The sequence below is a fragment of the Macaca nemestrina genome, chromosome 2 (genome assembly GCF_043159975.1).
Source record: "Macaca nemestrina isolate mMacNem1 chromosome 2, mMacNem.hap1, whole genome shotgun sequence".
Classification (NCBI taxonomy): Eukaryota; Metazoa; Chordata; class Mammalia; order Primates; family Cercopithecidae; genus Macaca; species Macaca nemestrina.
Genome location: NC_092126.1, coordinates 155,520,547 through 155,535,774, shown reverse-complemented (window position 1 = coordinate 155,535,774; position 15,228 = coordinate 155,520,547). Strand labels below are relative to the sequence as shown.

Here is a 15,228-nt window from a genome sequence, read left to right as displayed (position 1 = left end):
ACATGAAGCGGGGGCCGCGCACGCCTAAGAAGCCCACGCCAGCCAATCAGCGCCGCGCGCCTCCCAGCCTCCGCCTCCCATTGGCTGCGTCCGCAATTCCCGAACCGCTGGACTCCTGGACTGACCCGCAGGCCAGCCCCCCCTCCGCCGGCGGATCCCCTCCCTGCTCGCTCCTGGAGGCCCCTGCTGCCAACGCGCCTCACCACTAAGGGACCCTCACCCCAAGGCCCGATCCCTGCAGCCCCTCTTGCGAACACTCCGAGATCCCTCGACGCTCTGGGCGTAACTAGCAGTAACTAACCAACTGCCCCCTCCCCAGGAGCCCGGGCCGCGCACCCTCTGGATTGCCTCTCCCCGAGACCCTAACCCCGCCACGCTCCTTCACCGCTGAACGTGGTCAGTCCGAGCGCAGTTACCTACCCAGACCGTTCCCTCCCCTAGCTCGGGCGGTGTCTGAGTGGACTGGGGGTTGGGAGGGCTCGGAGTACAGCAGCGGAACAGCGGGAGCCGGGAGGGGCAGAGAGGGGCAGGAACTACAGGGCTCTAGAGGGCACCTGGGCCTCGGACACGCGGCCGCTCAGGGCTGTGCTTGACCCAGTGAAGGTGGCCGGGCCGGTGGCTCCAGAGAGGGGGAGGGGGCATCCCCTCCCCAGGCGTGGCCTTCGCAGGCCAACGGGCCCAATTGCCTGGGGCGAGGCCATGGAGACCCGGACTGGCGCCGGCGCCAGCTGGAGGGAGACGCCCCCGGGCAGGAGGTGGCATTTTTTCCTCCGGGGGTCCCCGAGGTGGCCTCTGGTGAGGGGGAAGAGGTGGTCTGAGGTCTCAGTCTTCTAAGTCACCTGAAACTGCTTCCCACTCACTTCCAGCCCGGAGATCGGCTCTATGAGTCGAGTGGGCCGGGCGCACAAGTCTTGCTCCCTCCCATTGTACAGACTGGGGAGACGAAGGCTCGAAGGGGGCCCCGGACCGAGGAGGGGTTCCAGGACAAAGGCATTTGGGGGGACCTAGACAGGTGCCGAGTACTGAGGGGACTCAACAGCGTCCTCCAGCCCTCTTCCCTGTTGGTCCCGAGGCTCCCGGGGTAGATGTCCAGAGGGCCCCTGGGTGGGTCGGGGGCAGGAGGAGGGCTGGGGTCCCGGCCACCCCCGGGAGAGTGGGGGAGGGGCGGCGGGATTGACAGTCGGTAATTGGGTAACTGGAGGCGGCTTCTCCGGCCGGGCGGCCCCGCCACCGCGACGCCGAGCCCCTGACGTCACCCGATTCGCCAGGAAATGAACTTTTTAATAATCCGAGGAGGGAGGAAAGCCCTCGGTCCCCTCAGCTCCGGGGGCGCCCGGCTGGGCCCAGCTCCGCGGGCGCGCCCCCGTCACCCCCTCGCAGGCCAGCTCAGGGCAGCGCCAAGGGGGCGCGGGCTCAGGCTGAGGCCTCCTCCTGCCTAGGCGTCTGGCGTCCGTTTGTCTGTCCAAGGCCCCAGCGCAGGTAAAGCGCGGGGCTGGGGGGCGCAGAGCTCCATTGGGCTGGGAACCAGCGCGTCTCGTGCCCTTGGGGAACCCGCCTGCCCGAGCCGCCTGCTGAGCCTCCCGCTCCCCTCCACTCTGGAGCGCGTGGAGCCCAGTCTGCTCGGAACTCCACTCCGCGGGAGCGGAGGCCGGCGCCAGCCCGGGAAGGCGCGCCCGGGGCGGGAGGCCGAGCGCAAGGCCCTTGGCGCCGGATCTCCGCGGCCAGGCCGGGCAGGTGAGCAGTCTCCGTGTCTCCCAGTTCGTGCTCCCCTCAACGCGTGCGGTCCCGCCGGGACCCACTGTCTCTCCGTCCGTCTGTCTCTCAACTTTTCCCATCCTTTAGCTTACGATTCTTCATCAATGCGTAAAATGAGATCGCCGCGGAGTTCGAGCCTATTTGGCGTCTCCGGAGACTAGCAAGACCCTCTGAAAGACACCGCGTCCCCAGGGAAAATTCCCCGTGTCCAGCAAAGCTACCCTGCTCGAGCGCGAACCCTGGGACCCAGCGCGGAAGGCAGACCGGCAGCTGGCCGCTGGGCTGTGAACGCCAGGGCCGAGCGGAAGCTTCCCGCCCGGCCGCGATCGGTGCCTCGGCTCTCAGGGAAGTGGCTACGCGCGGCCCTCGAGAAAGCAGGTAATTCTCCTTTTTCTCCCACCGGCGCGGTAAAAACTACCCCCTCCCCCGTTCTGTGTGTATCCCCAGTTTCAGCGCAGCGAGCTCCGCGTCTAACCCCTTCGCGGCAGGGTCCCGGCCACTGCGGTAGTGGAGGTGGCCAGCGTGGCTGAGTCCCCTGCCCAAACGTCAGCCCTGCACTGCCGCCTGCCTTGGTACAGAGCGGAGCGAGGGAGGGGATTTAATTACCCCGCTCGGCAGCTCAGAAAATCGGCGCACTGAGGGGCTTAGCAGGACGGCTAAGGAGTGCTTGAGCGGGGGCCTCGGGAGACCTGAACCAGCCTCCTTGCCCGCAATCCGGGTGTAGAGGAAAAAAAGGAAAGAGGAGTTCTGCCAGGTCCCTTCAGGCCTTGGGGTTGCTTTCCTCGACAACGCAGGCAGGGGACGGCTTGACCGAAGCCTCCACATCGGTTGCAGGTCCTGCGTAGGATGCGGGACTGCTGCATTCTCTGGCGGAAACGAACCCGCCTGGGAAAGAGAAATGCGGCGCCAGGTAGCAGGGCGCCCAGATGGACAGTAAAGGGGGACCCGCGCTCGTCAATATCTGTGTGGGTCAGGCAGACCGAGGGACACCACCTGGGCCCCTCCCCACTAGGCCGAAGACATGGTCCTCCCACCTCGGGCCCCAAACAAACTCCCGGGGAGGGGCAACGCAGCCCCCAGAATCGGCTGGGGTCTTGCGGCGCTGTTACAGGCCTGGTGAGAGCAGATTTACTCCAGTTTATGGGCTGGAACTTTGGGGTCCCCAGAACACCTTCAGAGGGACACGTTCCCTTTTTCAGTATTTTGTTTGTTCGGGAGCATAGCTGGAAATGCTGGCGCTGCCTTTGATCACATTAAGAAGCTGTCACTTTCCTTACTTGGGAACAAGATTTCTCCGAGGACTGGAGAAGGTCAGTCTGGAAACAGAATGTTCTAAGGACCCTTTTCAAGTGGCCCGAGAACTCACAGCGGTGATCGCCACAATTTGACCTGGGTGCTTCTGCCTGGGAGCTGGGGAGGTAGCAGATCTGGTATCCGGTTCTAGAGTGCTTCTCAGGCCTCTACTAAGCCGCTGGTCCCAGGTGGGACACAGAGCTGCCCAGGTCTCCCCTCCCCTCTAAGCCCTTTGTTTAAACTTAGCTCATCCGAGGTGGCCCCTTTGGGACCATAAGTTTGCCCTCCCTTTGTAACCTAATTCTTCTCGCCTTTTCCTTATGGGCAGCTAATTGGCCCGCAGTGTGGGGCTGGGGGTGGGGTGTCAAGGAAACCCATTTGCTATGGGATTACCTTCCATAGAGAAATTTAATTCGCAACCCAGCAGCCTCCCAGTCCCACATTGGCAATAAACCTTGAGGGGTACGGGGAGGAAGTGGGATGCCTTAGCAGATGGGTTCAGAAGTTCCCTTAAAGCCGAGGCATTAGATCTCAGGCCAGCAGCCATCCCTGGGGGGGGGGGTGTGCCCAAGGAGGGACTACGGCTATAACGGCCCCTCCTGCTCTTTGGGGTTCAATTCCAGACCCTCAAAGCAGAAGGCTCCCTCCCTCGGCCTCAGTGCAGGCTCTCCCACCCCATTCCTGTTCTGCGTCTTTGGGAATCGTAGAGTCTGTGGCCCCCATGTCCTAGGTGTCTCGGCACCCTGGACCCAGGCGCCTCCGAGATTCGATATCGCTTCTGGCTTCTGACCCCTACCTTCAAGCCTGGCAGGCTTCCCGCGGGACCCTGCTGAGACCCGGAGACAATCGGGCCATGCTTCTCCCTCCTCCACGAACAGCCACGGTTTACTCGGAGGGTTTACTCGGAGCGACAGGGGCCGGCGGCCTGACAACTGGTAAATCCGTTTCGTTAGACACAATTTGTCTGCAATTTGTCAACCCGCCTGGGAAACGCTCTCCAGACGCCTCGGCTGCCGCACGGGCCCTACCTGGTTCTCGAATCCTGCCTGCTCATAAACGAATCCCAGTACGGGGTGCCTGCGTAGACCTGGAGCTCACCACCAGATGTTCCCAACCTCGGGAGAGGAGGCTTTTTCCAAAACAACGAATTTCCTTCCTTGTTTTCCGGTAAAGAAGCGGCCGCCACACATGGGGGCCCTGAACGCGGGGCCTTTCCCCTCGGAGTTGGAGCAACCCGGAGTTCAAGCCTGGTCGCCACCGAATAATTTTAAATGCCCGGTTTTGAGACAGATCCAGAACGCCGTCTACGCCTACCAGCGGCAGATCTTCGAGCCCGCGGCGGCCCCATTCTTATTGAAATCCCACTAAACGGATTCAGACTCCGGCTTGGGGTGGGGGGAGACTTCCAGACCCGGCGCTCTCCCCCACACGCACCCCAGTCACACAGGATAAAGGTCTGCGGGGCGCAGCGCGCGGGGGCGCAAACAGGAGCGAGCTGGGTTAAGCCGCGAAAAGCCGGCGCACGGGACCAGCCGGCAGGTGCAGCCGTCGCTCGGCGGCCCGGCTCGGACGCATCCGCCGCCGCGGCCTGGGGGTTGGGGGCGACCGAGACAAAGGCCCCCAGTTCGGGGACCAGGAGGCGGGGGTGCTTTGCCAGGCTTTGGGAATGCCGGGGTCTCGTGGCCTGTGGCTGGGAGAAATGGGAAGACAGGAGGCCCGAGGCGGGCCTGTTGTGCCCAGGTCACCAAATACTCCCTCTGGTTGAAGTCCCTATAACCAGGGTTTCCGGTCTCTGGCAGGGCCAAGGCGAGCCCCAAAGGTAGGGGCCACAGGGCAAACGGACCAAGAGATTCGGGTGCCAGGCGGGCCGGGCCGGGCCGGGGGCGGAAAGGGCCCGGCCCGGACAGATGGAAGTGAAGGGAACTCACCGAGCGAGGCGCGGTGGGCGGCGCCCCCGGGCGGACGGGGCCGGAGCAGAGCTGGGAGCAGGGCGAGGTGCGCGGCAGGCGGGCTCGCGGGACCTGGGCGCGGGGTGGCGGCGCTCACCAGCAGAGCCTGGGCGGCACGCCGAGCGGCCACATGGTGTTCAGCGGACTGCTTTTATCTGCCTGGTGGGCGATGGGGCCCTGCTAGGATGGAGGTGGCGGCAGGCAATGGACAGACTTGAGCACCGAGCCCCGGCGGCGGCGCTGGCCTCCCTACCTTCCTTGTGCTCACGCTGCCTCTCTCTTCCCCCACCGGCCGCAACGCGGCTTTTTATTTCGACATCACTTTGCGGGGGGGCAGGGGGTGGCGACGGGGGCGGGAGCGCCGCAGGGGGCAGGAGGGTGCCCGGGGCTCTGCACCCGGCCTACCAGGTCCAGCCGCCTGGCCAGCCAAGGGCCGCTAGGCACTCAGGGCGTGCACACCCTGCGCATCCACACTCCAGGCCGCTCCCGCCCTCTCCGGAGCGCACACGCGCGCCCCTGACCTCAGGGATGCTCGCTCAGAAAGCTTGGGACACGTCTTTACGGAGACTCTCCCTGGGGACCCTCAGGAGCTGTGGGCACACGCACTCACTGACAATGGTACACAGACGCCCGCTCCTCTGTCTTCAACCCACTTCCAGGAGTGCTCACACGGACACGCACACATCCCTGCACATGTGCACGCAGCTGTGCGCACACATGGTGTGTGCACACACACACGTGCACACACACGGTCACACAATCAGATGCAACTCGGCACTCTGGCTCACACTCTGGACGCCCTCACTGCCAGGCTGGTTTAGCTAAGTGCAGGGGCAGCCCCTCTCCCTGTCCCACCCCCACTCCAGTTCCTAACTCTGGGGGACCCTGAGCACTTTAGAGGTCCACTGTCTGGTGTCCCCCTGGCCCATCTCCTTGGGGCAGACTCTCACAATGGGGGAAGCAAGGAAGGGTGCAGAGGGCTTGTTCACAGAAGTGGGGGGCAGGAGGAGGGGAGAAAGGGAGTGTGGGAGTCCTCATCCCCAGAAGGCCCCTGGGTTTGTGGGCAAAGAGAGTTCAGTTCTTGTGCTGCCAAAGTTCTTACTAAGGGATTCAGCCAGTCAGTGTCCCCCCACTCCGACCCCTGATTCCCATCCCAGCAGATCAAAGAGTGACCTGGGGACCTTAGGCCCGGAGAGAAAGTGCTTGGGCTTGGAAGGACTGGGAAATCTGTGCTCCTGTGCCCAGGTGTGCCCCAGAGGAGTGTTTCTGTCCCCTGGTCTTTGTGACACCTGCTGTCTATAGGTCTTTCTCCAAATCTGGTGGTGACTATTGCATTGTCTGTGTGTTCTATGCGTGTGGCTCACAGTCTATGTCCTGTGTGCCCAGGTGTGTCTGTGCACACTTATGAGCACACAGGAGTGTCTGCAAAACTGGATGTATTAGTATGTCCATTTCTTCTTGTGGGTTCCTGAGAGTTTGTGTATTGGGCAGTAGGTCACAATGTGGCTATTTCAGAGCATGACCCTGGAAGCTGGCACAAGAGAGTGTGTCTGTGGAAATGGTTGTGTGTCCCTTTGGCTCTGTGTCTGTGGGGTCATCATGTCAGAGACTCGTGTAAAGAGGGGTGGGGATTTCCAAGTGTTTGCCTGTGTGTCTGTAGCAGTGTGTGGCATGTCTATGAATTGGCGTGTTTTGGAGTGTGTGTTTGTGTATGTGCATGTATCTAGGCATGTGTTAAACTGTATGTATTTTTGTTGTTGTTGTTTTGTTTTGTTTCTTGAGACCTGGTCTTGATCTGTTACCCAGACTGAAGTGCAGTGGTTCAATCACCGCTCACTGCAGCCTTAACCTCCCAGGCTCAAGCCGTTCTCCCACCTCAGCCTCCTGAGTATCTGGGACCACAGGCATGTGCCACCATGCCTGGCTAATTTTTTTATTTTTATTTTTGTAGAAACATGATCTCACTATGTTGCCCAGACTGGTCTCAAACTCCCGGACTCAAGCAATCCTCCCACCTCGACCTCCCAAACTTCTGGGATTATAGGAATGAGCCACTGCGCCTGGCCTGTGTGTGTCTTTAATAGTTTGTACCTGGGTATCTGCATGTGTCCTTGAACTGGTGTATGTGTAGGTGTGTGTGTGGTATGTTGCATGTGTCTGGATGTCCATGTATAATTCTGTTTATTAATTGATGGCTGTTGGGGCCTGTGTTTGTGTATTTGAACATGCATTTGGCTGTGTGTGTGTGTATCTGTCTTTAACAGCATAGGTATCATTGTATATCATTGTATCTTTGAACTGATGGTGGGGAGGAGGAGATGTATCCGAGTGTGTCTGCATGTCTATGTACAGCTCCATGTATGAATTGATGTGTGTTGCAGTGGGTGTTTGTGTCTGCGTATCTGGGTTGTGAGTAACTGTATATATGACTATATCTTTGAAATGCATGTTTCTGTGGCCAGCACTGCCTTGTTCTGTGGACTGTGGAAAAGTGTGTCCTCTGTGACATGCAGGGTGTGCATCCTGCAGGATCACCCACCATCCAGACCTTCCTTAACCAGCAGGGCAGGCCGCCAGTGGAGCTCCAGGGTACCATTTGCTCGGGCACTTTCTGTCTGTCTGTGGGAGGGGAGATGAGATGATAAAGCTTATCTGCTGTCGCCAGTGCCATGCTGAATAACTGCTCTAATGAGGTGTCCTCATTGGGACCACCGGATCCCAAGGCCCCGGGCCTTATTGGGGAGGGGCATGGGAGAGCTTGTCTGAAGCACAGGAGCAGGGCCTGGGTGCCCATGGGGCCTTTTCTACTTGTCTTGTTTCCTTGGAAAGGGGGTTCCAGGCCTTGCACCTCCCCACCCCACCTGCCTCCTGCCTACTGGGCGGGGCTGGGCTGGCCAGGCCAGAGCTGGCTGGAGCCTTCCAGTCTCTGGTCTGTGGCCAGGTTCACAGCCTTGAGAGGGCGGGAGGTATGAGGCCTGGAGATGTGGGGCCCTCAGGGTGGGGTGGATGAAGAGAAATGGAGATTCGGTGACAGAAAGATCCAGAGAGACAAGGAGCGGGGAAAGAGATGGGAGGCCCAAGGACAGATGTTTTAAAAACAATGAGGAAGAGGCACTGGTGGGGACAGGCCTGGGACTTCGGACACTCGGAGACAGACAGAAATAAACAACTAAAAAGTGGCAGAAAGGGTCAGAAAGATGGGAATAAAAGCAGAGAAGATGATAACCAGAGAGACATGGACAGAGACATGAGAGAGATAAGAGAGGACAGAGAGATACGACAAAAATAGAGAGATGGGAAGAGAACCCCAGAGAGGCTCAAAGAGCCAATGCTAGAAGAGGGACAGGGATGGGAAGGGCCCCAGAGAGAAGAGTGGGGACACAAAGGAAAGATGGGCAGGATGAGATGGACAGACTGAGATGGAAAGACCGACAGGGCTTAGCCACCAAGCTCGAAGAACGCGCAGGAGGCCGGAAGCCGGGCGAGGCCGGGCTGGGCATGAGCTGCGGGCCGCGGGCAGGGCGGGACACCAAGGCACGGGTGGTGGCAGCGGGCAGGGGGCTCCGCGCGGGGCTGCGCCGCTGTCCGGGGTAATTTTTCATCTCGGCCGGCTAATCTTTGTTCCCGGCGAAGATAATGAATAGCCAATCGTTATCTGCCCGGCTCCCGAAGGCTGCCGGAGAATGGGGTTGTACAGGGCTGGGAATTGTTTCCAAAGTGCCGCGGAATAAATGGTGTTCCTTATCTCTGCCTTCCAGATTATCGCAGCCCTTTCAGAGAGCGCACAACAAATGCGCCCGCCATCGAATGCATCATTTACCACCGCAGATCCGCGCGCTGATGGGCAGGCAGATAGCCGTCCGCTGGGGGCACGCGGGCTCCCCGTGCCCGCACCACCCGCCTGCCTGCCAGGACCACTGAGTGCGCGCCCCGGTGTGCCCGGCGTGTTTGGATGGACACGCGGGTGTGCCAGTGCATGGGCTAACGCCGATGCAAGTGTGCGGGTGTGTCAAACAAGTGTACCACAAAAAAGTGCAAGTACGTGAGCCCATCCATGCACACGCATGGGAGGCGTGTGTGCTGAGCGCCCGGAGGAGATGTATCAGAGTGTGTCTGCATGTCTATGTACAGCTCCATGTATGAATTGATGTGTGTTGCAGTGGGTGTTTGTGTCTGGGTATCTGGGTTGTGGGCAACTGCATATATGACTACATCTTTGAAATGCATGTTTCACACACTCATGCGTGTGTGCTAAGTGCCCAGAGGCGGCCGATGAGGCGGTTGGAGGGTCCACACAGGAGGCGGTGCCACACTAAGCTTGTGGGCAGGCATGCGGCCCAGGGTGGCTGGACACGCGGTGGAGGAATGGGAGTGCAAGCCCGCGTGTCCGAGGGCAGCGGATAAGCATCCCGCGAGTGCCTCACTGTGTCTGCTCTGGAGGTGGCTGTTTAGGGTCGCACGCTGGAGGCCACTAGGGTGGATGTGCTGTGTGCATGCAGTTGCCCACCCTATGTTGTGTTTCGGGGCACACAAGCTTCCTGTGCCTGCCGGGCATGAGCGTGCAAGTGTCACCGCTCCCGCCCGGCGTGCCTTTGGGGTGTGCTCGGGTCTGTGTGAGGCTGTGTGTGTCCTGCTGTATCTCTGCCCAGGTGTGCCCAGGTGAGCTGCGAGAGGGGCACGGGGGAAGGGCAGTTGTCGGGGCCTGTCTATGTGCCAGCGTGGGTGGACTCCGGGCTGGGGAAGCGACAGGGAATGGTGTGTGCGGGGGTGACAGACGCCAGAGCGATGGGGTGGAACATGCTGTGTCACGGAAGACTTTCTTGACCAAAACGGAAAGTGCGAGTGTGGAAGGAAGAGGGGCCGTCCGTGGAGTTTGGGGACACCCGGGCATCCGAGCCTCAGAGCCTCTGCAGCTGGGACAAGGAAGCCCGAGCCCGCCGCCTGAGGTCCCCGCGCCGTGAGTGACACGCGCCGCCGACAAAGGCTGTATTTTTCCAGGCTCGCGCCCCGCCCGCGCGCGCGCGATGGTCCCCATGGCGACGCAGATAGCGCCGCAGCCATTTTCCCTATCTCCCCGGAGTCTATTATACGGCGGGATTAGCTCATCTCCAGGCAGGTCAAACCCAAAGTCACACAACCTGCGACGCCGGCCCCGCCCCCACTCCCCGGCCGCCCCTCCCCCGCCCCGTCCCTGTCCCCGGCCCCAGCCCCGGCCCAGCGACCCCCGGCCGCTGCCCAAGCGCAGGCGCAGAGCGCCACCTGGCGGCGGCGAGATCTCGGGTGGGGTCCGCGGAGCCGGTTCCGGTGCAGAAGTGGGGTGAGGGTCTTCCTCCAGAAGGCGGGCTCTCTGGGAGCAGGGGCTTTGCTTTGTCACTACTGTTCCCCAGGGCCAGACTAACACACAGTAGGTGCTCCATAAGTGTTTGTTGAACGAATGGATGGAGGGATGGAGGGATGGATGGATGGATGGATGGATGGATGGATGGATGGATGGGCAGGAAATTATAGACGGGGGCAAACTGCCAAAGGCTACAGTTTAGTTGGCAGCATTCTGAGAATGCATCCCACTGAATTTAGAATAAAAGCCAAACTCTTAGAACCTATGTAGTCGCCCTTACTGACCTCTCAGACCTGATTTCCTTCTTCCTCACTGCAGCCACAGTGACTCTCTTCCTGTTCCAGAGTGTCCCCACCCCAGGGCCTTTCAGTCTACTGTCCCCTCTACCCCGAATGCATTCCGCCTCCATTCAAGTGTCACTCTCCGAAAGCCAAGTTGCTCCCCTGTCCCCCACTCTTCTCTGTCTATGCATTTCTTTTATAGTGCTTAACACAGTCTGAAATAGTCTTGCCCCTGTGTGTGTGTTGTCTGACTCTCCCTCTAGAATGCCAGGATCCTTGCGGGGGAGGGGGCAGGATCTGTTTTGTTTGTGGCTACAGCTCAGCAACTGGAATCATATCTGACAATTGGTTGGCATCAGTCGCAACTTTGGGAATGAGGGAATGAGGACTAGAGGGGGCTGGACGGGCCCAGCCACCTGCCTTCTTCATTGTCATTTCTCTTTATTACTACAGTAACTCCTCCTTTCCCCTATGACTTTTGTAAGTCATTCAGCAGCCACTCCAGCTCCACCGACCTGCTCCCATCCCAGAGGGGTCTGGGATGGAGGGAGAGAACCACTGAGGCCCCTCCACATCCCTGCACCCGTCGTACCCATGGGGGCAGAGAACACTTCTCACCCGGCTCTCAGGGAGCCGTGGCCTCTCTAGGGAGGGCTGGCCTGCTGGTGAGACTTCACTCATAATACAAGATAATTATACGAGAGTTGTCATGAGGCAGTGATGATTAATTGCTGTGCGTGGGGCACCGACAAACAGCGAGGTATAGAGAGTGGAGAGAAGGCCACAGCCCAAATGGGCTTCCAGGTGGGAGCTCGACCTGCCTATCTCTGCCATGGAAGGGACTCAGAGGTGTCAGGCCAAGGTTCACCTGCCCAGGCAGGCTTGTGACAAACTCCTTGGCCAGGAGCTCTGAGAATTAGCTTCACTTCCCTCAGAAATGCCCCAATTCCCTCCTGGAAGAGGAGCTGTGTGACAGCTCAGGCCAGGGGGTCAGGACTGCCTCCATCTCCTCCGCACACACATACCCCTACCAGCTGGGTGGCTATATGCAAGTCATTTTTCTACTCTGAGCCTCAGGGTCTTCCTCTGTCCACTTCCCCCCAGGATTACTGGCAGAATTACGTGTGAGCATGCATTTAAAAAGAGTTCTGTTTTGTAAACCCAGGCTTTGTAAATTGGCAGCCCAAGTCTCAGGGGCCTGTGCCGTGACTAATCATTGCCAACATTTCAAAGTGAGAGATTTCACATAAAGAGCGTCATTTCGAGCTTCTCTTGAAAAGTTGTAAGATGAGCTACCCTGGGACTGTATTCCTGAATGGCAATATAATGGTGGAGTCCTGCAGTATTACTGCCTGTGGACTTGTGCACCAGGGTTCCCTCCCAACCGCTTCAGGTCCTCGGGTAAGGGATGTGCCACTCATGGAAATACCAGGTGCTGTGGCTCTGCTGGTTTTGGCTTTCCATCTCTGTAGCCTTCCAATATCTTTCTCCTTCCAGGTACTGTAAACCACTTAGTAATTAATTAGTTAATAAATTCATCTCATCAGCACTTTTAAATAACGTGCTACGCCACACTGTCATGGACCCCAGATATACAGCAGCAAACAAAACAGCCATGGTGCCTTCCCTCAGGGAGCAGTCAGTCCAGTGGAGGAGTCAGATATGACTCACCATACTGATCGAAAACTCTCCACAAATTATGAGAAGAATGCTGAGGGAAGAAAGAACATAGATGGACTGCTGCTGAGTCCAGGCTTACTTGCAGAGATCTATGCTGGCTAGGCCCTGTGCTAGGCAGCGGAGGACGCGGAATAAAATCAAATATGGTCACTGTGTGCAGGCAGCTCACTGTATGGTAAAGGAGCAGCCCCATCAACAGGTTCTATGAATTCCAGCCTGTGAGAATTGGAACCACAAGGTGAATTTTGGAGGAGAGGCACTTACACTATCAGGAAGCATAATATATAAAGAGTACCTACAAATCAATAAAAAATAAAATAGAAAAAAATGAGCAAAGCATATGAACAGAAAATTCAATGGAAAGGAAATAGAAATGGCTCTCTTAAATGAAAGAAAACATACCCTCACTCAGAGAAATGAAAATTTAACCCATGTCAAGATACTTGGGGTGAAGGAAGTGTTCTAAAATTACATTGTGGTGATGGTTATAACTCTATAAATTTACTAAAACTTATTGAAGTGTACATTTAAAACAAATGAACTTTATAGTATGTCAGTTATATCGCAATAAGGCTATTTTAAAAATAAAAACACTTTGAGATACCATTTTATACCTGTTGGTATTAGCAAATGTCAAAACACTGGATAATGCATTATGTTCCTAAGGGCATGGGGGAGACAGCCTGGGGCAAGCGTCCACTGATGCACTCTCTGGTTGGGGTGGTCAACAGGACGCTGTCAAACTTACAAATACATTTACCCTTTGAGCTGAGAATTCCACTCATAGGACTTTATCTGATAGATATGATTTACATCTGTAAAATGTATAAGGAAATTCACCAGAGCCTCATAGATTATGGCAAAAGTTTGGAAACAAAAGATGTTTGTCTACAGGTGAAATGTTTTGCCATTGTCAAAAAAAAGAAAAAGAGAAAGAGAAAGAAAGGACGAGAAAAAGGAAAGAGTAGCTCTTTGCATACTGATACGGCATAATCCCAAGATAGAATTAGTGTGAAAATAAAGGTACAGAACACCAATGTGTTGCCACTTGATTAAGAGCTGGGGTAAGGAGAGAAAATATATACATTTGCTTACATATTTACAGAATTTCTCTGGATGGAAAACAAAAGAAGCTGTTAACAATGGTTGACATCTACATATATCCTATACAGGAAAATGAGATTAAAATGCAAAATGAAAACTTTTGACTACAAAGTAAAGACGGAAAAAAGAAGTTTGCGAGGAAGAAAAGCCGGGGGAAAATTCCAGCCGCTGGCTAAAACATAAAGAAGCAAGAATTCCCTTGCCCTATTACCAGGAATGTAAATTGTTCCAACAATTTTGCAGAGTAATTTGGCTGTTTCTGGCAAAGCTGAAGATTGGAATGCCACACGGCCCAGCCATTCCTCTTCCAGGCATATGAGAAGCCCTCACACATGAGCAAAAAAGAGATGTGGCCAAAGACATTCATGAAGCCCTATTTGTTGAAACAAAAAAAAAAGAAATTAAGAAATGCCCAGCCTGGGCAACATAGAGAGACCCTGTCTCTACTAAAAATAAAAATTTTAAAAACTAGCCGGGCATGGTGATACACACCTGTGGTCCCAGCTACTTGGGAGGCTAAGGCAGGAGGATCACTTGAGCTTAGAAGATAGAAGCTTGCAATCAGCTGTGATCGTGTCACTGCACACCAGCCTGGGTGACAGAGAGTAGGACCCTGTCTCAAAGAAGGAAGGAAGGAAGGAAGGAAGGAAGGAAGGAAGGAAGGAAGGAAGGAAGGAAGGAAGGAAGGAAGGAAGGAAGGAGGGAGGGAGGGAGGGAGGGAGGGAGGGAGGGAGGGAGGGAGGGAGGGAGGGAAGGAGGGAGGGAGGGAAGGAGGGAGGGAGGGAAGGAAGGAAGGAAGGGAGGGAAAAGAAACAGAAATAAACTTTGGACACAGCAGACGGCCCATCCTGAGGGTACCAGATAGCAGATGCTGGGACCTTTTTCAGGTGGACGCCACATGACCCTTCCTTTGCAGGCATCCATGCTGATATTCACAAGGCACACAGTGTTTCAGCTGAAGAAAGAAGTGTCAGGATTTTCATCACAAAAGGGCACTGTCTATCGTTTATGAAAATGAAGCATATGAAGTAAAAGTTTGGAAACAGAGATGGAATTAAATCTTCTGACAGATTTTAAAATAAGATCTAAAAAAGAGCAAGACATGCCGTGTTCTTGGATGTGGAAACTTAATACCAGAAAAACGTCAATTTTCCCATTTTCTCCATATAAATTTAATGTAATTCCAATTTCATTACCAACAGGGTGATGTTTTTAAAAACTAGATAAAATGACCTCAAAGATTATGTGGCAGAATAAATGCCCAAGAATTACCAGGGAAGACTAGAAAAAGACTGCTGTGGGGGTTTTGCCTTCCTGGAAATAAGAACATACTACAAAGTCACTGCAATCAGATCAATATGGCATTGGCAGAGACAATAGAAAGGAATGTAGAATACAAAAATAAATTTCAAGATATATCAGAATGAGATATATGCCAAAGGTAGTATTTTGATTCGGTGGGAGAAGGGCAGATTTTGAAGTAAGTGGTGCCAGCCACAACTGACTATCCATCTGGGATGAAATAAAATTGCACTCCCCTTAGAGATCCAAATCAACTTCAGATGGATTAAAACTTTGAATGTAAAAAACATAAATGACTAACAGTCCTGCAAAAAATCTTGGAGACGACCTGTGCCATCTGGAGAGTGGGAAGAGCACATGCAAAGGCCAGGGGGTGGAGCAGCCCAGCATGTTCTGGAAAAGGTAGGGCTCACCAAGGCTGGGATGATGGCGGAGACCTGGGTGTGTGGGAGCACAGGGGTGGGGGCCCATGGGCCAGGAATGCACAGAGAGGGGCTGGTGCTCTGCCACAGGCCCAAGCCCCCAA

General features: G+C 56.0%; 1 long non-coding RNA gene across 1 annotated transcript; it reads left to right on the top strand.

Annotated features, from left to right (window-relative positions):
* The first annotated feature begins 1,302 nt into the window (after nt 1–1,302).
* On the top strand, nt 1,303–14,049 carry LOC105477793 (uncharacterized). The gene is made up of 3 exons (XR_984940.3): nt 1,303–1,734; nt 1,843–2,133; nt 8,756–14,049. It is a non-coding gene; the product is annotated as an uncharacterized lncRNA (long non-coding RNA).
* Nucleotides 14,050–15,228: the final 1,179 nt, after the last annotated feature.